General features: G+C 26.0%; 1 pseudogene; it reads left to right on the forward strand.

Annotated features, from left to right (window-relative positions):
- The first annotated feature begins 13,534 nt into the window (after positions 1 to 13,534).
- On the forward strand, positions 13,535 to 15,248 carry LOC113554755 (annotated as a pseudogene).
- Positions 15,249 to 16,310: the final 1,062 nt, after the last annotated feature.

Consider the following 16,310-nt stretch of genomic DNA (forward strand, 5'->3'; position numbering starts at 1 on the left):
TAAATTAAAATCAGAATAAATTAATTACTAATACAGATAAGCAAAATTGGAATTAAAATCGAAAATTTTCATTTTGACTTCAAGCCCTACCTGTAGTAGTCATATTATCTAAATTTCTTGAAACTATAACTATAACTATAACTATAACTATACATAGTACATACCTACATACCTAATATACATAATAAATTATGAACGCATGCATATTAATAATAATATATTTTATATTTTTATAATAATAAATCACGTTGTTATTTATCTGAGCTATTCGATGATATACTACGCTATGGTAAATATCTAAAATATGCAGTCATTTAATATAATAATACATATTATTATCCTCATTATATAGTATATCATATTGTAAATTACATATTATCAAATAAGACCTCAAGTAGTCGAATTCTGAAGTTTGGGTTAAGTACGTATACCTAATATTACAATAAACTAAATAAAGGGAATCACTGAGCTTACGCCTTCTATAATACCGAAAATATTCAATACCATATCAGCAAGGTAATGCGACAATATTGTTCTGCAGGTTAAACTTTTAATACTCCCTTGATCGTTTTATAGATAATTTTGAAGTATAAATAATCAATTTTTTTTTATCCTGTTTAGAACAACAATAATAAGTATATTTGAAATTTTTCAAAACTCACAAATTTGTATCGTCAAGACGAATACTATCGTATATTGTCTTGTACGATATGTATACAAGTTATCGACGGTAAATCATTGTTTCATTGTAATACTGTAGAAAAATGGAATTTCGGTATTTTAAAACATAGTAAAGAAAATAACAATAACAGTAGGTGTGCAGTATCGGCATCCAGGGAGCAGCGAGCGAGACAATTTGTCCCGTGCGAGACCAGAAAACGTTTTATTTATATTTTATGTATGTTTGGTTGGCACAAAAGTGACATTGTATGTATAGGTTGAGAGGTATACTCAAATACTACATATAATAAATTTACATACTATTTGTGGATATATATATAAAACCAGATGCACAGCTATGTTGTTGGTCGTGCATTATCCAGAAGTTGAGCTTGTGGTCCTCAACTCAAGAAATTTCATAGATCAGATCATGGTTAGTGAATAATACAATAATTAATGATTATAATAATGATCAATTGTAATACATATTACGTACAATGAATCCAATACGACAGATGTAGCTATGAACCCGCAGGTTAAAATTATCTGATCGATATTTGATTTCACTATTATACATTATAATATATCATTGTTTTATAATACAAAAATCGACGCCATACTATCTTAAGATAACCATCGTAGTGATCCGGCCTAAAAATAAACACTAGTGGTCAGTGACGTGTTGCAGCTAACGCTTGTAACTAGTAAGGTTCTCGATGCACATCAGACATTTTGATTCAAAACACCCGCATTTTATTTAGGTAACTATTTAATTCGATCACATACTGAGAAAAGCAACCACACAACAGAATATTTAACGTCTGTAACTATTATTTAATTTTTTTAATATAAATATCTATCATGTTGTAAAGATTATTAAAAAAGTTTTCAAATTTTAAAACATTTTTAAAATGTTTGACGTGAATTAAATGTATTTATAATAATAATAATAATAGTACTATTCGGAAAACAAGTACAAAACAATACATAGTTAGGAAAAAAATAAAGTATAATGTAACAGTAGGACAAGGCATTGTCCGGGGTCAAATTATCAAATATTTACAAAAAAAAAGAAAATCACTTGCAGTCTTAAAATTAAGTTTTTTTTCTGAACATTTTTTCATACTACAAATCGGCCCATACTCCATAACAAAATGATTAATTTTACCATTTTCATTTTTATTTCTACTGTGATAATGTACAGTAAATCAGTACAATATAATACAATGAACAAAAATATTAAATACCATATAGTTATATAGTTATCTAAACATAATTTAACTATATACTAACAATGTTAGTCTCAGTCTTCTCTTCCCTACTTAAGAAATACATATTTTCATAAAGTATATTATAAAATATTTAAAACTCCTTTTTCAGTTTTAAAATGAAAAATAAGTGTTGTTATTTACTATTCGATATAAATAAATATGCTAAGAACTTGTCAAATGTAATGTATTTAAATACCTACTAGCCTATTAGGTTATTATTTTTTTTTAAATAAGATTTGTTCTTATTATAAAAATACTTTATACTATTATATTAAAATAATAAAATACAGAACGAAAAATAAATTAAAACTAAAAATTGTTCAATTATTTATTGTTTGAAGTTTGAATGCATTATATTTTTAACACTTTTGATAAATAAAACTTAACTTAACAAAATTCTTCCATTTTTTTATAATAATTTTTAAAAGATAAAAATGTATTTATATCAACAACAAAATGATGCTATACATATTATTGTTGAATTATTATTACACCCTATGTTAATATTATCAGTTACAGAAGGACGGGAGTTGACAGAAAGAATTCTCAATGTAACATGCAAGCATTTACAATAATAATATCATATGTATAAAGGTTTGAAGATAATAATGTATGCATCACCTTAACTATAGTAATGTAGTTAGATCGACTTAAAATCAATTTTACTCAATTAAATGTGGTTGAACTTGCTTATTAGTTATTAAAATCAACCCTAATTCATTAGCGACTCCTTTTACCTAAGTTCGGTTTGAGCTAATTGTCAACAGACGCATAAAATAGTTCTTGTTTTTACAAGAATAAATAATTGATCGATTTTTCTTGTATACTTAATAACATATGATAATTTATGCCAGGTTATTATATTAGTTATTATACAAAACGTTTAGTTTATTATTTTCAATGGAAGATAGTAAACCAAAAGTCCAAAATTAAATCATTATTAGAAATATTAAAATATCCAATTTTGCCTAAAATATTAAATAAGTAATAGCCAATGTGTGTTTATGAAAAAATAACACGACCTTCTAAAAAAAAAAAAATTAAAATTAAAAATTGATACTGATCTTATGCCTTAGACAAAATATTACACATTTTAACTTTATCGTAAGTGGAAAAAATGTAAAATTAAAAAGACGTGAACATTTAAATAAACGGAGAACAATTACTTATAATTGCTTACGATATTGATAAACACAAAAAATATATTACATTTTAATTATTAACTTCTTTCCCATAAATAGATATACCTATTGAGCAAACTAGATAAACATAAACCCACGTAATATAATTATTAACTAAATTGTACGATTAAAAGTAATGTACTAAATGTAAAATACATATGTAATATATATGTCTTTTCTAGATGAATTATTTCAAAGACCTGATATAGATTGTTTACAAATTATATCATTTTATTATTGAAATTATTAACATATAATGCAATCAGAATATATAATAATATATACTATTGAGTATTGATCTAATAAATTATTTTGTTTTACACGTACAAAATCACCTGGTTATAATTACCAGAAAACTGACCGCATGTGGCGGATTGTCTACCTGACGTCCCACTTCAACACAAACTGAATTACACTTAAACTGAAACACAATGGTACGGGAATAACCGAATTAGTTCCCGTTTTAAAAAGGTATTTTTTTAGGTTGAGCCGAATTGGTTCCCGTTTGTGTTTGGGCTAGATTTGACAAAATTATTGATAGGACTACAAATTGTTGCGAATCGTTCCATTCAAAGCTGAATAAAAAATTTATGTATGCCCATCCTACTATATTTTATTTTATGGAGACTTTAAACATCATTTGCACATATGATTATATTACATTTTGAAATAATAATACTACTAATACTAGAAAACTTACTAGCAAACAGAAAAGAAATAACAAATACTTGGAAAATTGTTTGACTGAGTACATTAATGAGAAGCTTACACGAATTGAATACTTAAAGAAAGTAGGTTTACTTCAAATTCGCAAATCAACGATTTTAAATAATTGTATTACTATATATTATTATTTGTATTTTGTACACCTAATCTATGTGATAACTAGTTGACTTCCAAATCAACGATTTAAAATTGTATATATTACCTATATCATTTTTTTATAACACATATTTTTAACCAAGCCTACTTTTAAGTTGACAGTTCTAAGCCTGTAAAATTGAGAAGGAAAATGTGCGTAATTAAACGGGAACCAATTCAGCTCAACTTAATAAAATATCTTTTTTAAACGGGAACCAATTCGGCTTACCTTAATAAATTACCTTTTTCAAACGGGAACCAATTCAGCACGTGGAGCTGGAGCTCGGGAACCAATTAGGTACCAACCACTGGCACTGAATACAATCCGCAGCAGGTAGAATGCGTAACCAGGCATCGATGTTCATTGGAAATGACTGATAATTAGACAGTAGACACTCAAATACGGATTTCGTCCTTACACTTTTCGCATACAAAAAACACTCGGTAAGCACCAGATTTAACTTAAGCACATCCAATCCAACATAGTGACCCGTACACAATGACAAGGGATAAGCTCTAGCCCCCCTCCAGAAAACAGTTCAGCCCCCTCACCATAATTTATATTTATTAAATGTATAAGTAAAAAAACATGATCATTCATTCACAAGGTATGTAATATTAAAGTAATATAGAAATTGTCATTTTTGTACATCATCATTATTATTATAGTTGTTTAAGGTCTGTGATTAAAAATTTTCTTACATAAGGTACATAAAAAATATTTTACATTATTCTTAAAACATTTTTAACTATTCAAAAGTTTGTACTATATGTATTATGTATAGCTAATAGCTATATTATGTTACATTATATGATACGAAAATATTTGTATTTTATTTAAATAACCTCATTGATTGATGGAAAAACCTTAGTCCGTGTAAAAAAAAATATTTGCCCCACTCTGCCCCCCCACCGCTCCGGAAAAAAGTCTAGTGCCGTGCTTGCTAGAAGTTTTCAAGCTAATGCGGTATACCAAACGTTTGTAGACTGGAAGGTATCTTACTGAATATATACAAATGTTTTATTTTGATACTACCGTGGTGTTAGTTTTAGGTAGTTGTTAGTACCCTAATGTAGGTATAATGTAACAAGTAATCAAAATTTATTAAAATATAAAGAAATACCAATATACAAAATAATTATGAATAAAAATTATTTATATAGAGTAAGACAGATGAGTACAGGTATATTATTACTAAATAAAAACAATATTCAAAAAAATAATAAATGATTATGCTTAGTCATACCGTATGACTCATACGTATACAAATTACCTATAGAATACAAATATCAGTGACTACGAACAAATATAAACCAATAGAGGGCGCTCTATATACCTATTTCGACAATATCATATAATATAATATTATTACATTGACCAACGGTAAAAGCACACTCACAAAGTAACAACACCATGGAACGTGATTATATTTCAATAATCATTAATCACTAAAATGATTTGCTCAGCACAATGTGCTCATGTATTTAAAATATTCTAATAATCTAATATTAAATAATGTAATTAAGAACTTAACAAAAATAAATTATATTATATTTGTATACTGAATTCTTATTTTTGTTATATATTTATATAAAGGAAAATGAAATTGTATAATTTGTACAATAAAAATAAATTCTTCTTTCAATGTTCATTACCTTTTCGAAAAAACTAATTTTATCTGATAGATTAGATGATTTTTGTAAAGTACCTACGTTTTAATATTTCTTGCTTATTGCTACACCTGACATAATTTAAGAACTGGTTATAATTCAGTGGCGAACTGGCCCGCATGGACAGTGAGAGAAATTTACTGTGCCATGGATTTCCCATCCCTGCTATATATCTATAACCGTGGATGTCACCAACCCAGCTTATTTTTAGGAAAAATAATTTTCCCTGACCGGCGACATGAGCTAAAATTAGAAATAACAAAATTAGTAATTATATAGTCTATACTCTACATTATAGTCAACAGACTAATATTTTAATATTTTTGTTTTGTATAATTTGTGCTGTGTTGTCTTTATCGTCAATCGTCATTGGTCATTCGTTATTTAAATATTTAATTGTAAACACTATAAACATTGTACCACTAAACAGTGGACATTCAACAAAATTGCGTATATAAATTTGTTTACCAAACTACCGAAGACCGTTCAGAGAATACTAAATATTTATTGTAGTAGTATTTGTTATTTGTCAACTAAACTTTGTTAAGTATATAAATAATTATTTACAAAATTAATAAAAACTTTTTAGTTATAAATTACTATATTTGTAAATCTCCATTTCAACATTTATTTTAAAATAAATAACAAATACAGAAAGTAGAAACTGAATAGTAGCTTTAAAAAAGTAATTATTAATAAATACAAATCAACATATTTCAAAGTACCTAGGTAACTAGATATCTAGGATAACTATTTTTCTTAAATATTACAATATTGACTATTGAAATTTTAACCATAGTTTGAATTACTTGAAGCTTAATTAATTAGGTATCTAAACAATTTTAATTTATACTAAACAATAAATAAATGAAATATGAACAACGTTGATATTTTAGTCACATATTAATAATTGGCACAGTACCTAGGTACTATAATTTTATTTAAAAAATATTGAATTGGATATAAGTTATTACATTTGTCCAACCAATTTTGTCAGTGTTTGGAAGGAACAAGTTCCAAAAGGAATAGATTCTTGGAACAAATTCTTTTTTTCAAGGAAAAAGAACAAAATTTTTAGTCTCTTTTGTGTTTCAATTTACGCAGATATTTAAATAATTAAAATTAAAAAATATTTTTAAAAATTCATTTAGAAGTTATAAAAGTATTTTAGTGTACAATAATACACCAATTCCTTAAAGTGTTCTTGTCGAGAGATTTGTTTCTACTGAATTCAATAATTCTTAATGTAATGACCGTTAAACGTTACAGACTAGGTACTAGTCATAAATTCATAGGATGAACTATTTGAGAAATTAGTTCTTCTAAAACATAACAAAATTACTTTATAGTCTATTATTATATAATATTAATTAATATTGTTTAAAAATAATACATAAAAAATAAAACTATAATCAATATTATATATCCTTTTACTAAAATAACTAAATAGTAAATTATAAAATAATATACCTGTAGGTATATATTATAATTGAAAAGTAAACTCAAAAATAAGTAACTTACAATGCTAATTAATTAATTAATATGTATAAATATTTTTTTCAGTTAAGTCATTTAACTAGTATTGCTATTTTTATAAAGTATAATTGTATATATTATATAAAAAAACATTGATGATTAAATATGAATAAACATTTTATTTACTAAAAAAGAAATTAATTTTCTAAAAGAACAAATTCTTTTTTTTTTAAAAGGAACAAAGAACAGTACACATTCTTTTTTATTAGGAAATTGTCAAACACACACTGATAATTGTATATGTATTATCGGAGGTAATTATTTCTTCTAAATCTTTAATATGTTAAAAATGTATTTAACATTTAAAAGTAATATAGACAAATAGACAATTATATCTAGTTTTTCTTTAAAGTAAAATTGTAAATGATTTATCTTTTATTTATTAATTAGAAAATAATTATTTAGTTATAAAAATGGAAAAAAAAGTATGAATATAAAATATTCTGGAGCTGCAGAAAAAAAGAGTAAAGAATCAAAGGATGTTATTAAAAGAATCTGAAATTCTGAAAAATTTTTAAAAATAACAGATGTGATGAAAGTAGGTACCTAAGACTTATAATTTAACAACACATATCTAGAAACAATCATGTTCATTTAATACCTTTCTATTTCAGAAAAAGAAAGCAGACGATAATTCAGATATTGGTAATGTACAAAATTACATTTTAGTTAATACTGAATAATGATATACAAAATAAAGGATAAGATAATGAAACAAGTGAAACGGTATGTTACACATTCTTTTTTTTTAATTAATGATATATTTTTAACTAATACACAAATAATTAAATTGTCATAGAAACAGAAAGTAGGTGCAAATCACAATGAAGAAATCCGCTTACATATTCTAATAAAGTTAAGTTAAATCTTTGTAAAATTTACATAAATTAATAAATATTTTTCTATTTTCAGGAAAATTGACTGTTACTGAAGTTTCTAAATTAAGAAACTTATCTTTAAATTGACAAAAACAATTGTTTAAACTAACTCAAAATCTTAATCTAGCATAAAAATTGAATTTTATTAAACAGCATCCTATTCAACCAACCTATTTCTCGAACATTAATTTAGACATGCATTGTATTTTAAAAACAATTCAAAAGGAAAAGAAATTGCAAGAAATTGGTTATCTGTGTTATGTAATGTCTATGAACTAAAATTTTTCTTCTGTCCTATTTGTATAGCGTTTAGTTCTTTGATAAGTCCATTTACATCAAAACAAACTAATTTAAAACATATTCATGAATGTATTAAAAAACATAAAGATAATATAACACACAAATATTCTATGAAAAGTTATATTAGTGCTTCCAATGATAAATCTATTGAGTTTCATATTAATTGTAATATTAAATATATATATATATTTATATATATAATATAAATATATAATTATATACAAAATTATTTGGTTTATTAAATAGACTTGCAACATTTTTTTGAAGCATTATATAAATGTATGTTTATATATAGATACAACAAAATGATTCAAGTATTGGTTCAAATAAATTAAAAAAATTACAAAAAATTGGTGAAAATAATACAAGGTGGTAGTGCTGTGAAAAAGCTTTATTTTGGATATTTGAAGGTGATAATGCTCTATTTCCAATTGTTATTGATGCATTGTACAAAATATCAATTTCTAAAAATTTTGATAATAAAACATGTTTAGAAGTAACTTCATTAATAGAAAAATTGAATAATTTCAAAATAATTCTTACTACACATATTTTTTATATGTATTTAAAATTACTGGACCCACATTCACAGTACTTTCAGAGAAAGGGAATAGATATGTTAACTGCTTAGAACATGATTGATACGGTGAAACAAGAAATTAGTAATATCAATTTTGAATTCATTTAAAAATTCTGAAAATTTCTATAAAAAATAAATGATCAACTAAATGATATGAATTTGCCAGATGATTTAGTTGTAAAATATAAACTACTTTTAACAAAAAATATACGGAAAAGAAAATGTATTATGACATGTGTAAAAATGAAATACCTCAGTTGCTAATAGACAAATTCAGAATAAATACTTTTCAAGTTGTATTGGATCAGATTAAAAAAAGTTAGGTGTTTTTCAGTTCATAAGAAATTATTAGCTGATATTCAATTCATGATACCTAAGAATTTTACTTTACAAAATATGCCAAAAGATGCTTTAAAAGAATTAGTAGATCTAACAAATATAGATCTTGATCAATTAAAACTGGAACTTCAAAATTTTTAAAAGTAAACCTAAACTTATTGAATTCTGTAGAGAAGAGAACAAATCTCATATACTCGGAGCCCGGAACTGATGAGGAAATTGACATAGAATTGGAATTGGAAAACAAAGAATTTGATGGGATCAATGAAACTGTTTCCTTGTAAGATTTATAGTGTAGATATTTGTTTTATTTTATCATGATTAATAATTGTTATTCAATTTATGGTTTCAGATAAAACAGTTAACAGAAATCACAGTAAACAAAATTTTGCAGCTTGCATTTTGTTTATAGTTTGATATACAACTTAAATTTGTATGATTCTGCTTAAACTACAAATATATGAATTTTTTTAACTTTATCAGTTACAGAAGTTAATTGCAAACGAACATTTAGTTAGCTGAAACTAATAACTAGATTAAGATCTAATTTAACATGGGACAATTTGGAATCTCTACTTTTAATGTATGTAGTAAAAGAGTTGTTGAATGAAATAGATGTGTCTGAAGTAGTATAATATTTAAAAGAGTCATCCACTATAATCCAACAAATGTTAAATTTATAAATTAAAATGTACAAAATGTATACATATATAATATATATAACAGTGTTTTGGCGTCACTCGTGTCTCGTACAGTCATACTATGTCGCGCATTATACATATTTAAACTGCCTGCTGTAAATTGTAATATATATTGTCTATAGTCTATTTTATAAATTTATAATGTCTAATAAAAGAAAAATTACCACCTATTTTACTATTTTTACTTGTTCTACCACTAAACGCTCGGACTAGGATGAAAAAAATAGTTTGATCCATAAGATCATTACAGAAAATGAAGTTGTGGATTTTCCGATAATATTTGCTTAACTAATTGGTGTAAAATGTTTTATTTATTTCGTCTCAATGGTTTGTCCACTATGGATGTTTATCGTGAGATTATAAATATAACCTTCAATAAAGTACTGAATACAAATATTGTTAATATTAGATTGTTATAAATAAAGTACCAATTTACCTTAATTAAAAAAAATTGATATTAGACATAACCATAAATTATATTTTAATGATTAATAGTAGTGCATATTAAAAAATCAGCCATATCCCTCCCCATAACAAAATCATTTGACCGCCACTTAAAATGCAATACATAAAAAGTAGTTAATAAAAATAAGGATTTATTTATTATTAGTACATTACATAGAACGTTACATATTTAGAGTGGATCGAAAGACAGACGAAACAGTATATTGGAGATGTATAATTAAAAACTGTGAATGTCGGAATACTATTAGAGGTGAGTTAATTGAAAAAGGTTCCTCAGATCATATACCGGACATTAATATAATTTAATTTAGACAAATCGTTTAAAAAATGAAAATAAAAGCACATTCATCTAATGATAATTCTCAACATATTATAGTAGTGGCGGATTGGGAGTATTCCGGCTCGGGCTGGCCCAAAAATCTTTTTTGTATATTCAAAAGATGTATCTTTCACTGCGTTCGATTATGGCCAATTTTACAGCCATTACATACATTTTTAAAGACTATATTACCTATATTTACTATATTTATAGTATTTTTTTTTATATAAAATACAATTTTATTGTAGCACACAAATTCATCAAATACATTACTATCATAAAATAGTGAATTTATTAAATTCACATTAATCGTTTATAGTAGGTGACAAATTATTACTAATGAATGAATAAAATAACAAATATAATATATATATTACTATATAAGTTTCTGCTATAAAAATTGTGATAAATTGGTTAGGTTGAATTTTGATTCCTAAATTTTTTCAAGAACGAGTTCTTTTATTCATTGGACTTTGGACTCATTGAATCAGTTACCCTACGGTTGTTTATATTATATTTACATGAATAAGTTTGCTGATGTCTTCCAATCTCACCGAAACCCAATTTTCCAAATCCTAATTCGCTGATTATTTCAGATACTCCCAATATAACAAGTCAGTTTAAAGATTAAATTGATTATATTAAATATTATATATTTGTAAAGATATAATAACTATTTATATATATTATATTATTATTTATTTAAGAAATTCATTAACATTGATTAAAAAATGATTTAGAGTCATGTATAAAATGCATTAACTAACTAAACTAACTATATAGAAAATGCTATTATGTATACATTTAAAGTATTTGTTTTTAAACCGTGTTCTATCAATTCGATGAACATAGTTCTATAACATAATATTTATCACTAACAAATAGTAATATTTTTCTGATTTAATTTGTAACCAACCATTAGAATAATATTAATAAGCACTTTTAAATAATGATCGAACTACACTACGGTCTACGACTACGACACAGTAAAAATTAAAAACAGCAGGAATAAACTAAAATCGCCTGTATTGAGATTCTATTTTGACTTCTACTAGTATTTTTAGTGTGTAGAAAAACATCAAATATCATTACAAATGCTTTTAACACATTGTGACTTGTAAGTAATGTTTATTCGTATATTACAATTTATTAAAATATATACATGTCTTATCAGGGCCGTATTTAGGAGGAGGGCACTGGCTACGACTGCCCCGGGCGCCAAAATTTTTTGGTCAAAAATTTGTTTATTTATAAAAACTAAAACTTTTACAATTGAAATTATTTTAATAACAATATTATATAATACATAATATTTATAATGTTAATTATTAGTGTATTATGGTATTTGAAGTTTAAACAACTAATGTATTTATAGCAATATAGCTACCAGCGATCGAGAGTTATTAATATCCCAAATTTGTTGTGATTATGTCAATAGACATGGGTTATTTATAATAAAACAGCATATTTTGTTATCGCGCGCGGCATGCCTTTTTCTTACAAAAATACAATATAATAATAGTTTTTGAAAAATATTTTATAAATAATATATTGTTTTAATCTTTATTGTTAACATTTCTTGAAGGTTGTAAGATTATAATCAATGGATCAAAATTAAAAAATATATTTATCTGTCTTATTAGCTTCTTAAGATTGTGAGATAAATATAAATTATTAAAAATTTGTAAAAATCAATCTTACATTATTAATTTTTCTAATTATTCTTCTGATGTGGTGGACAAATTTGGACTGCTTAATAATTTGGCAGCCCTATTTTAAAACTGAATTGGCGCCCCTAATAATAAGCAGGGTTCAAGTTACATACATTCAAATGAATTGATCCAATGTATCTTTGCAGAAAGAGAGGGGATCTGCAATTATTCAACAATATTTTTAAAATAAGTACTCATTCTTTTTTTTGTTCAACATCTTAAAGGTTAGTGAAGATCTATTTCTCGTGGGTAGGCCCCGGGGCGCCAATTTTTTTTTTGCACTGGGACACAAAATGTCTAAATGCAGTACTGTGTCTTGTTAAAACAGGACTCAAATTAATTAAGAAAAGAGCCCAGAAATCTCGTAGACACCAGTACACCACCCGAAACTTAGATCTGCCCGATCGATTTGTGTACCGTGTTATTCATTGCAAATTCTACCTTAATATAATTTGGTATCACGTAAATTGTTCGCCGAAAATAGTTCGCGCGACAGTTGCTCGCGTGGCAATTATTCGCAGGAAAATTATTCGAATAAGACAATTGTTCGCGCATAAATTGTTGGTAAAAAAAAATAATAATCATTATCAATAATAATAATTATCTTGTAATATATTTTGTAATCTATACGGCAGTTAATAAATAACATACTATTTGATTTAGTGTGAAATGTATGAAGTTTTAAAAGATAACGTATCTCGTTATCGAACATTATAATATAATGGGCACAAAAATCCCAATGTGTTCTGGAGTAGTAGGTATCTACTAATAACAATACTAATACTAACACATACGACATACCTGTCACTAAAGTCATACAACAGTTCAACCAGTAATTTTGACCATCCAATTTTATTTTACCGCAATAAGTATTTAATTACTATGGTTTTAAAATACGTAAAAAGTGATCGCGGTATAGATATACTCGTGCATAAAAGTTACATGTTCTACCGCGAAAAACAAACGGAAATAAAAACTTATTGGAAATTATCATTGTATAAAAAATATAAGTGTAGTGGTTGTGTTCATATGGAAAATGATAAAGTTGTCAAAAGTTATGAACATAATCATGTATCAGAAAATGCTCAAGTGAAGACAAAGGAATTAATCTATAACATTAAATACGATGCACGAACCTCCGCTGCTACAAATCATGGAGTCATAAGAAATTTAGCAAGTCAGGTAAATTGAATTATCTAAATATTTTGAATCTTAAATTAAAATTATGAAAAAGTGCTCGAAACTTGGGTTAAGAACTTAAATTTTAGACTGAATGTTTATAGGAATAATATACATGTCATGCTAAAACTATTTCAAAGAAACTTAAATTTTTTGCATTTTATTTGGTTTTGTATTTTGTTTATTTTTTGTTTTTTAAAACCTTGTACGTCATACCGCATGTGTTCTCTCCGTCTTATACAAGTACGTCATAAACAAAACGCGTTTACGCAGACTGAGTAGAACTCGTTCAATTTTGTTTCTAGAATAAATATACTTCAAAATTTCACTAGTTATTTAGATTGGCATTTTCTTTAAACATAATATAATTTTCAAAATATTTCGCTTATTTTAATGCTATTTATAGGCATTTGAAATATTTGGTTTTGTTTTATAAATATTTATAAAAATGAAAATTTAATACAAGATTTTCCATAAGTTTGGCTTACAATAAAAAATTTATCATTTATTTGAAATATAAAGCAATACGTTAATGTGTATATTTTTCTTAGGTTCCCTTATCGGTTGCAGGTCAGTTACCCAGCGTAGCTAGTTTGAAAAGAACAATACAACGTACTCGTCGAACTAAACTAAATGCTCCTGTAAACCTTATAAACTTTAGTTTTGATATTCCTGAAGAATTTACAAAGACGACAAACGGCGACGATTTTCTTCTTTTTGATAACAAATTGTATACAAAAAGAATATTATTGTTTTCAACAAAAAATAGTTTGGAGTTAATGAATAATTGTCTTAATTGGTTTTGCGATGGCACTTTTAATTGTTCACCTATTCCGTTTAAACAGTTATATACCATTCACGCTGTACATTATTCAAATGTTATTCTTTCTGCTTACGCTCTTCTACCCGACAAAAAAGAAGATACATATATACAAATGTTTAAGGCTCTTAAATCATTAAACCAAAATTTAAATCCCGAGTCTATTATGATGGATTTTGAAAAAGCATCGATGAATGCTGTTAAATCTGAATTTCCAAATACCTCAATAAATGGATGTTTTTTTCACCTTTCATAATGTATTTGGCGCCACTTACAAGAAGTAGGGTCAAAAAAATTACATACAAGATTCTGAATTTGCCTTACATATTCGTATGTTACCTGCTCTTGCTTATGTGCCACAAAACAAAGTTATAAAAGACTATGAAAAACTATTAGATTCTGAATAATTTTCTGAAAATGAAGAACTTTTAATGCCAATTATAGACTATTTCGAGGGCACCTGGATTGGCCGTTTGCATCGTAAAGGCCAAAGAAAAGATCCGATCATCCCCATTAGTGTATGGAATTGTTATGATTTAGTAGCGGCAGACCTTTCACGAACTAATAATTCAGTTGAAGGATGGCACAATTATTTTTCGTCTACACTTAATTCATCCAAACATCCGTCAATTTGGAAATTTATATACATGCACTCCAAAAAAAAATAAAGTATTAATACTTTAAAAATTCAGCAGTATGTCGCGGATCAATCACCATCAAAAAAAATGTATAAAAATAAAAGTGAAAATTTAAAAAAAATATGTGCAGATTATAATAACCGTACAACAGTTGATTATCTTCGCGGTGTTGCATACAATTTTAAATTGCAAATATAAAAACTATGTATCTTCATATTATTGACATCCACAAACATGGAAATATACTTAACATTGTATTTTATCTTATATGTATTATTATTAATTAGTATATTATTATTTATTTATTTTTATTTATACTAATAATGAATGCACGAACAATTTTCAGGCGAACAATTGACGCATATCCATATAATTTTGTCCTACTCATTATTAGGTTCAGCGAATTTATTTTAACATTGGCACTATTGAGCGGTTAACGACCTTAACCTGTCCGTTTGCTATAGCCGCTATAGGTGCCCCAGTTCCTATTTACTCGTATTCAGCTACCTAATTCAGACAATAAAAAGGTTTTAAAACCATTTAAATTTTAAGGTGAAGGCAGTTCCTCTACCCGAGACAAGACGTTTCAATTTTGAATAGGAATGGAAATAATTTTTAAATGTAGAAGTACTTCATCGGTTTTTGTTATCTTACTTTCGAGTAATTACCATCGTACAAATTTAGTAAAACTATCAACAACGACTAAATGTATTGTTATATTTAGTTTTCTCATCTAACGGTCCCAATGATCAATATGAACAGTTAAGAATGTACCATCACCTTGTGGAATGCTATGTAAATATCCTGCTACATAGGAATATTCAATGCACTTTAAGCAATTAAATAGTAAATACATAATTATGGACTTCAATGTCATATAGTGGTGTTTATAGGGGGTAGGGGTTCAGCATCTCATAAAATTTATTGTTGGTACGGCACACGTACAGTGTAAAAATGTATTTAGTCAATGTATTAAATATATTTTTGCAAACTTGTCTCGAAAATAGGATTTTTTACGTTAATTTAATTATAATATTCTAGTTTTCATAATTTATTATTAAAGTTATTATATTATAAATTGAGTTAATTTATAATATTATTAATTCAATATATTTTTTTTTGTATAAACTAGGGGCCCTTGCTCCCGACATTAATTCCTATATACACCACTGATCTCATATCATACATGAAATGTTCCG

The sequence above is a fragment of the Rhopalosiphum maidis genome, chromosome 2, assembly GCF_003676215.2.
Source record: "Rhopalosiphum maidis isolate BTI-1 chromosome 2, ASM367621v3, whole genome shotgun sequence".
In the NCBI taxonomy this organism is placed as follows: Eukaryota; Metazoa; Arthropoda; class Insecta; order Hemiptera; family Aphididae; genus Rhopalosiphum; species Rhopalosiphum maidis.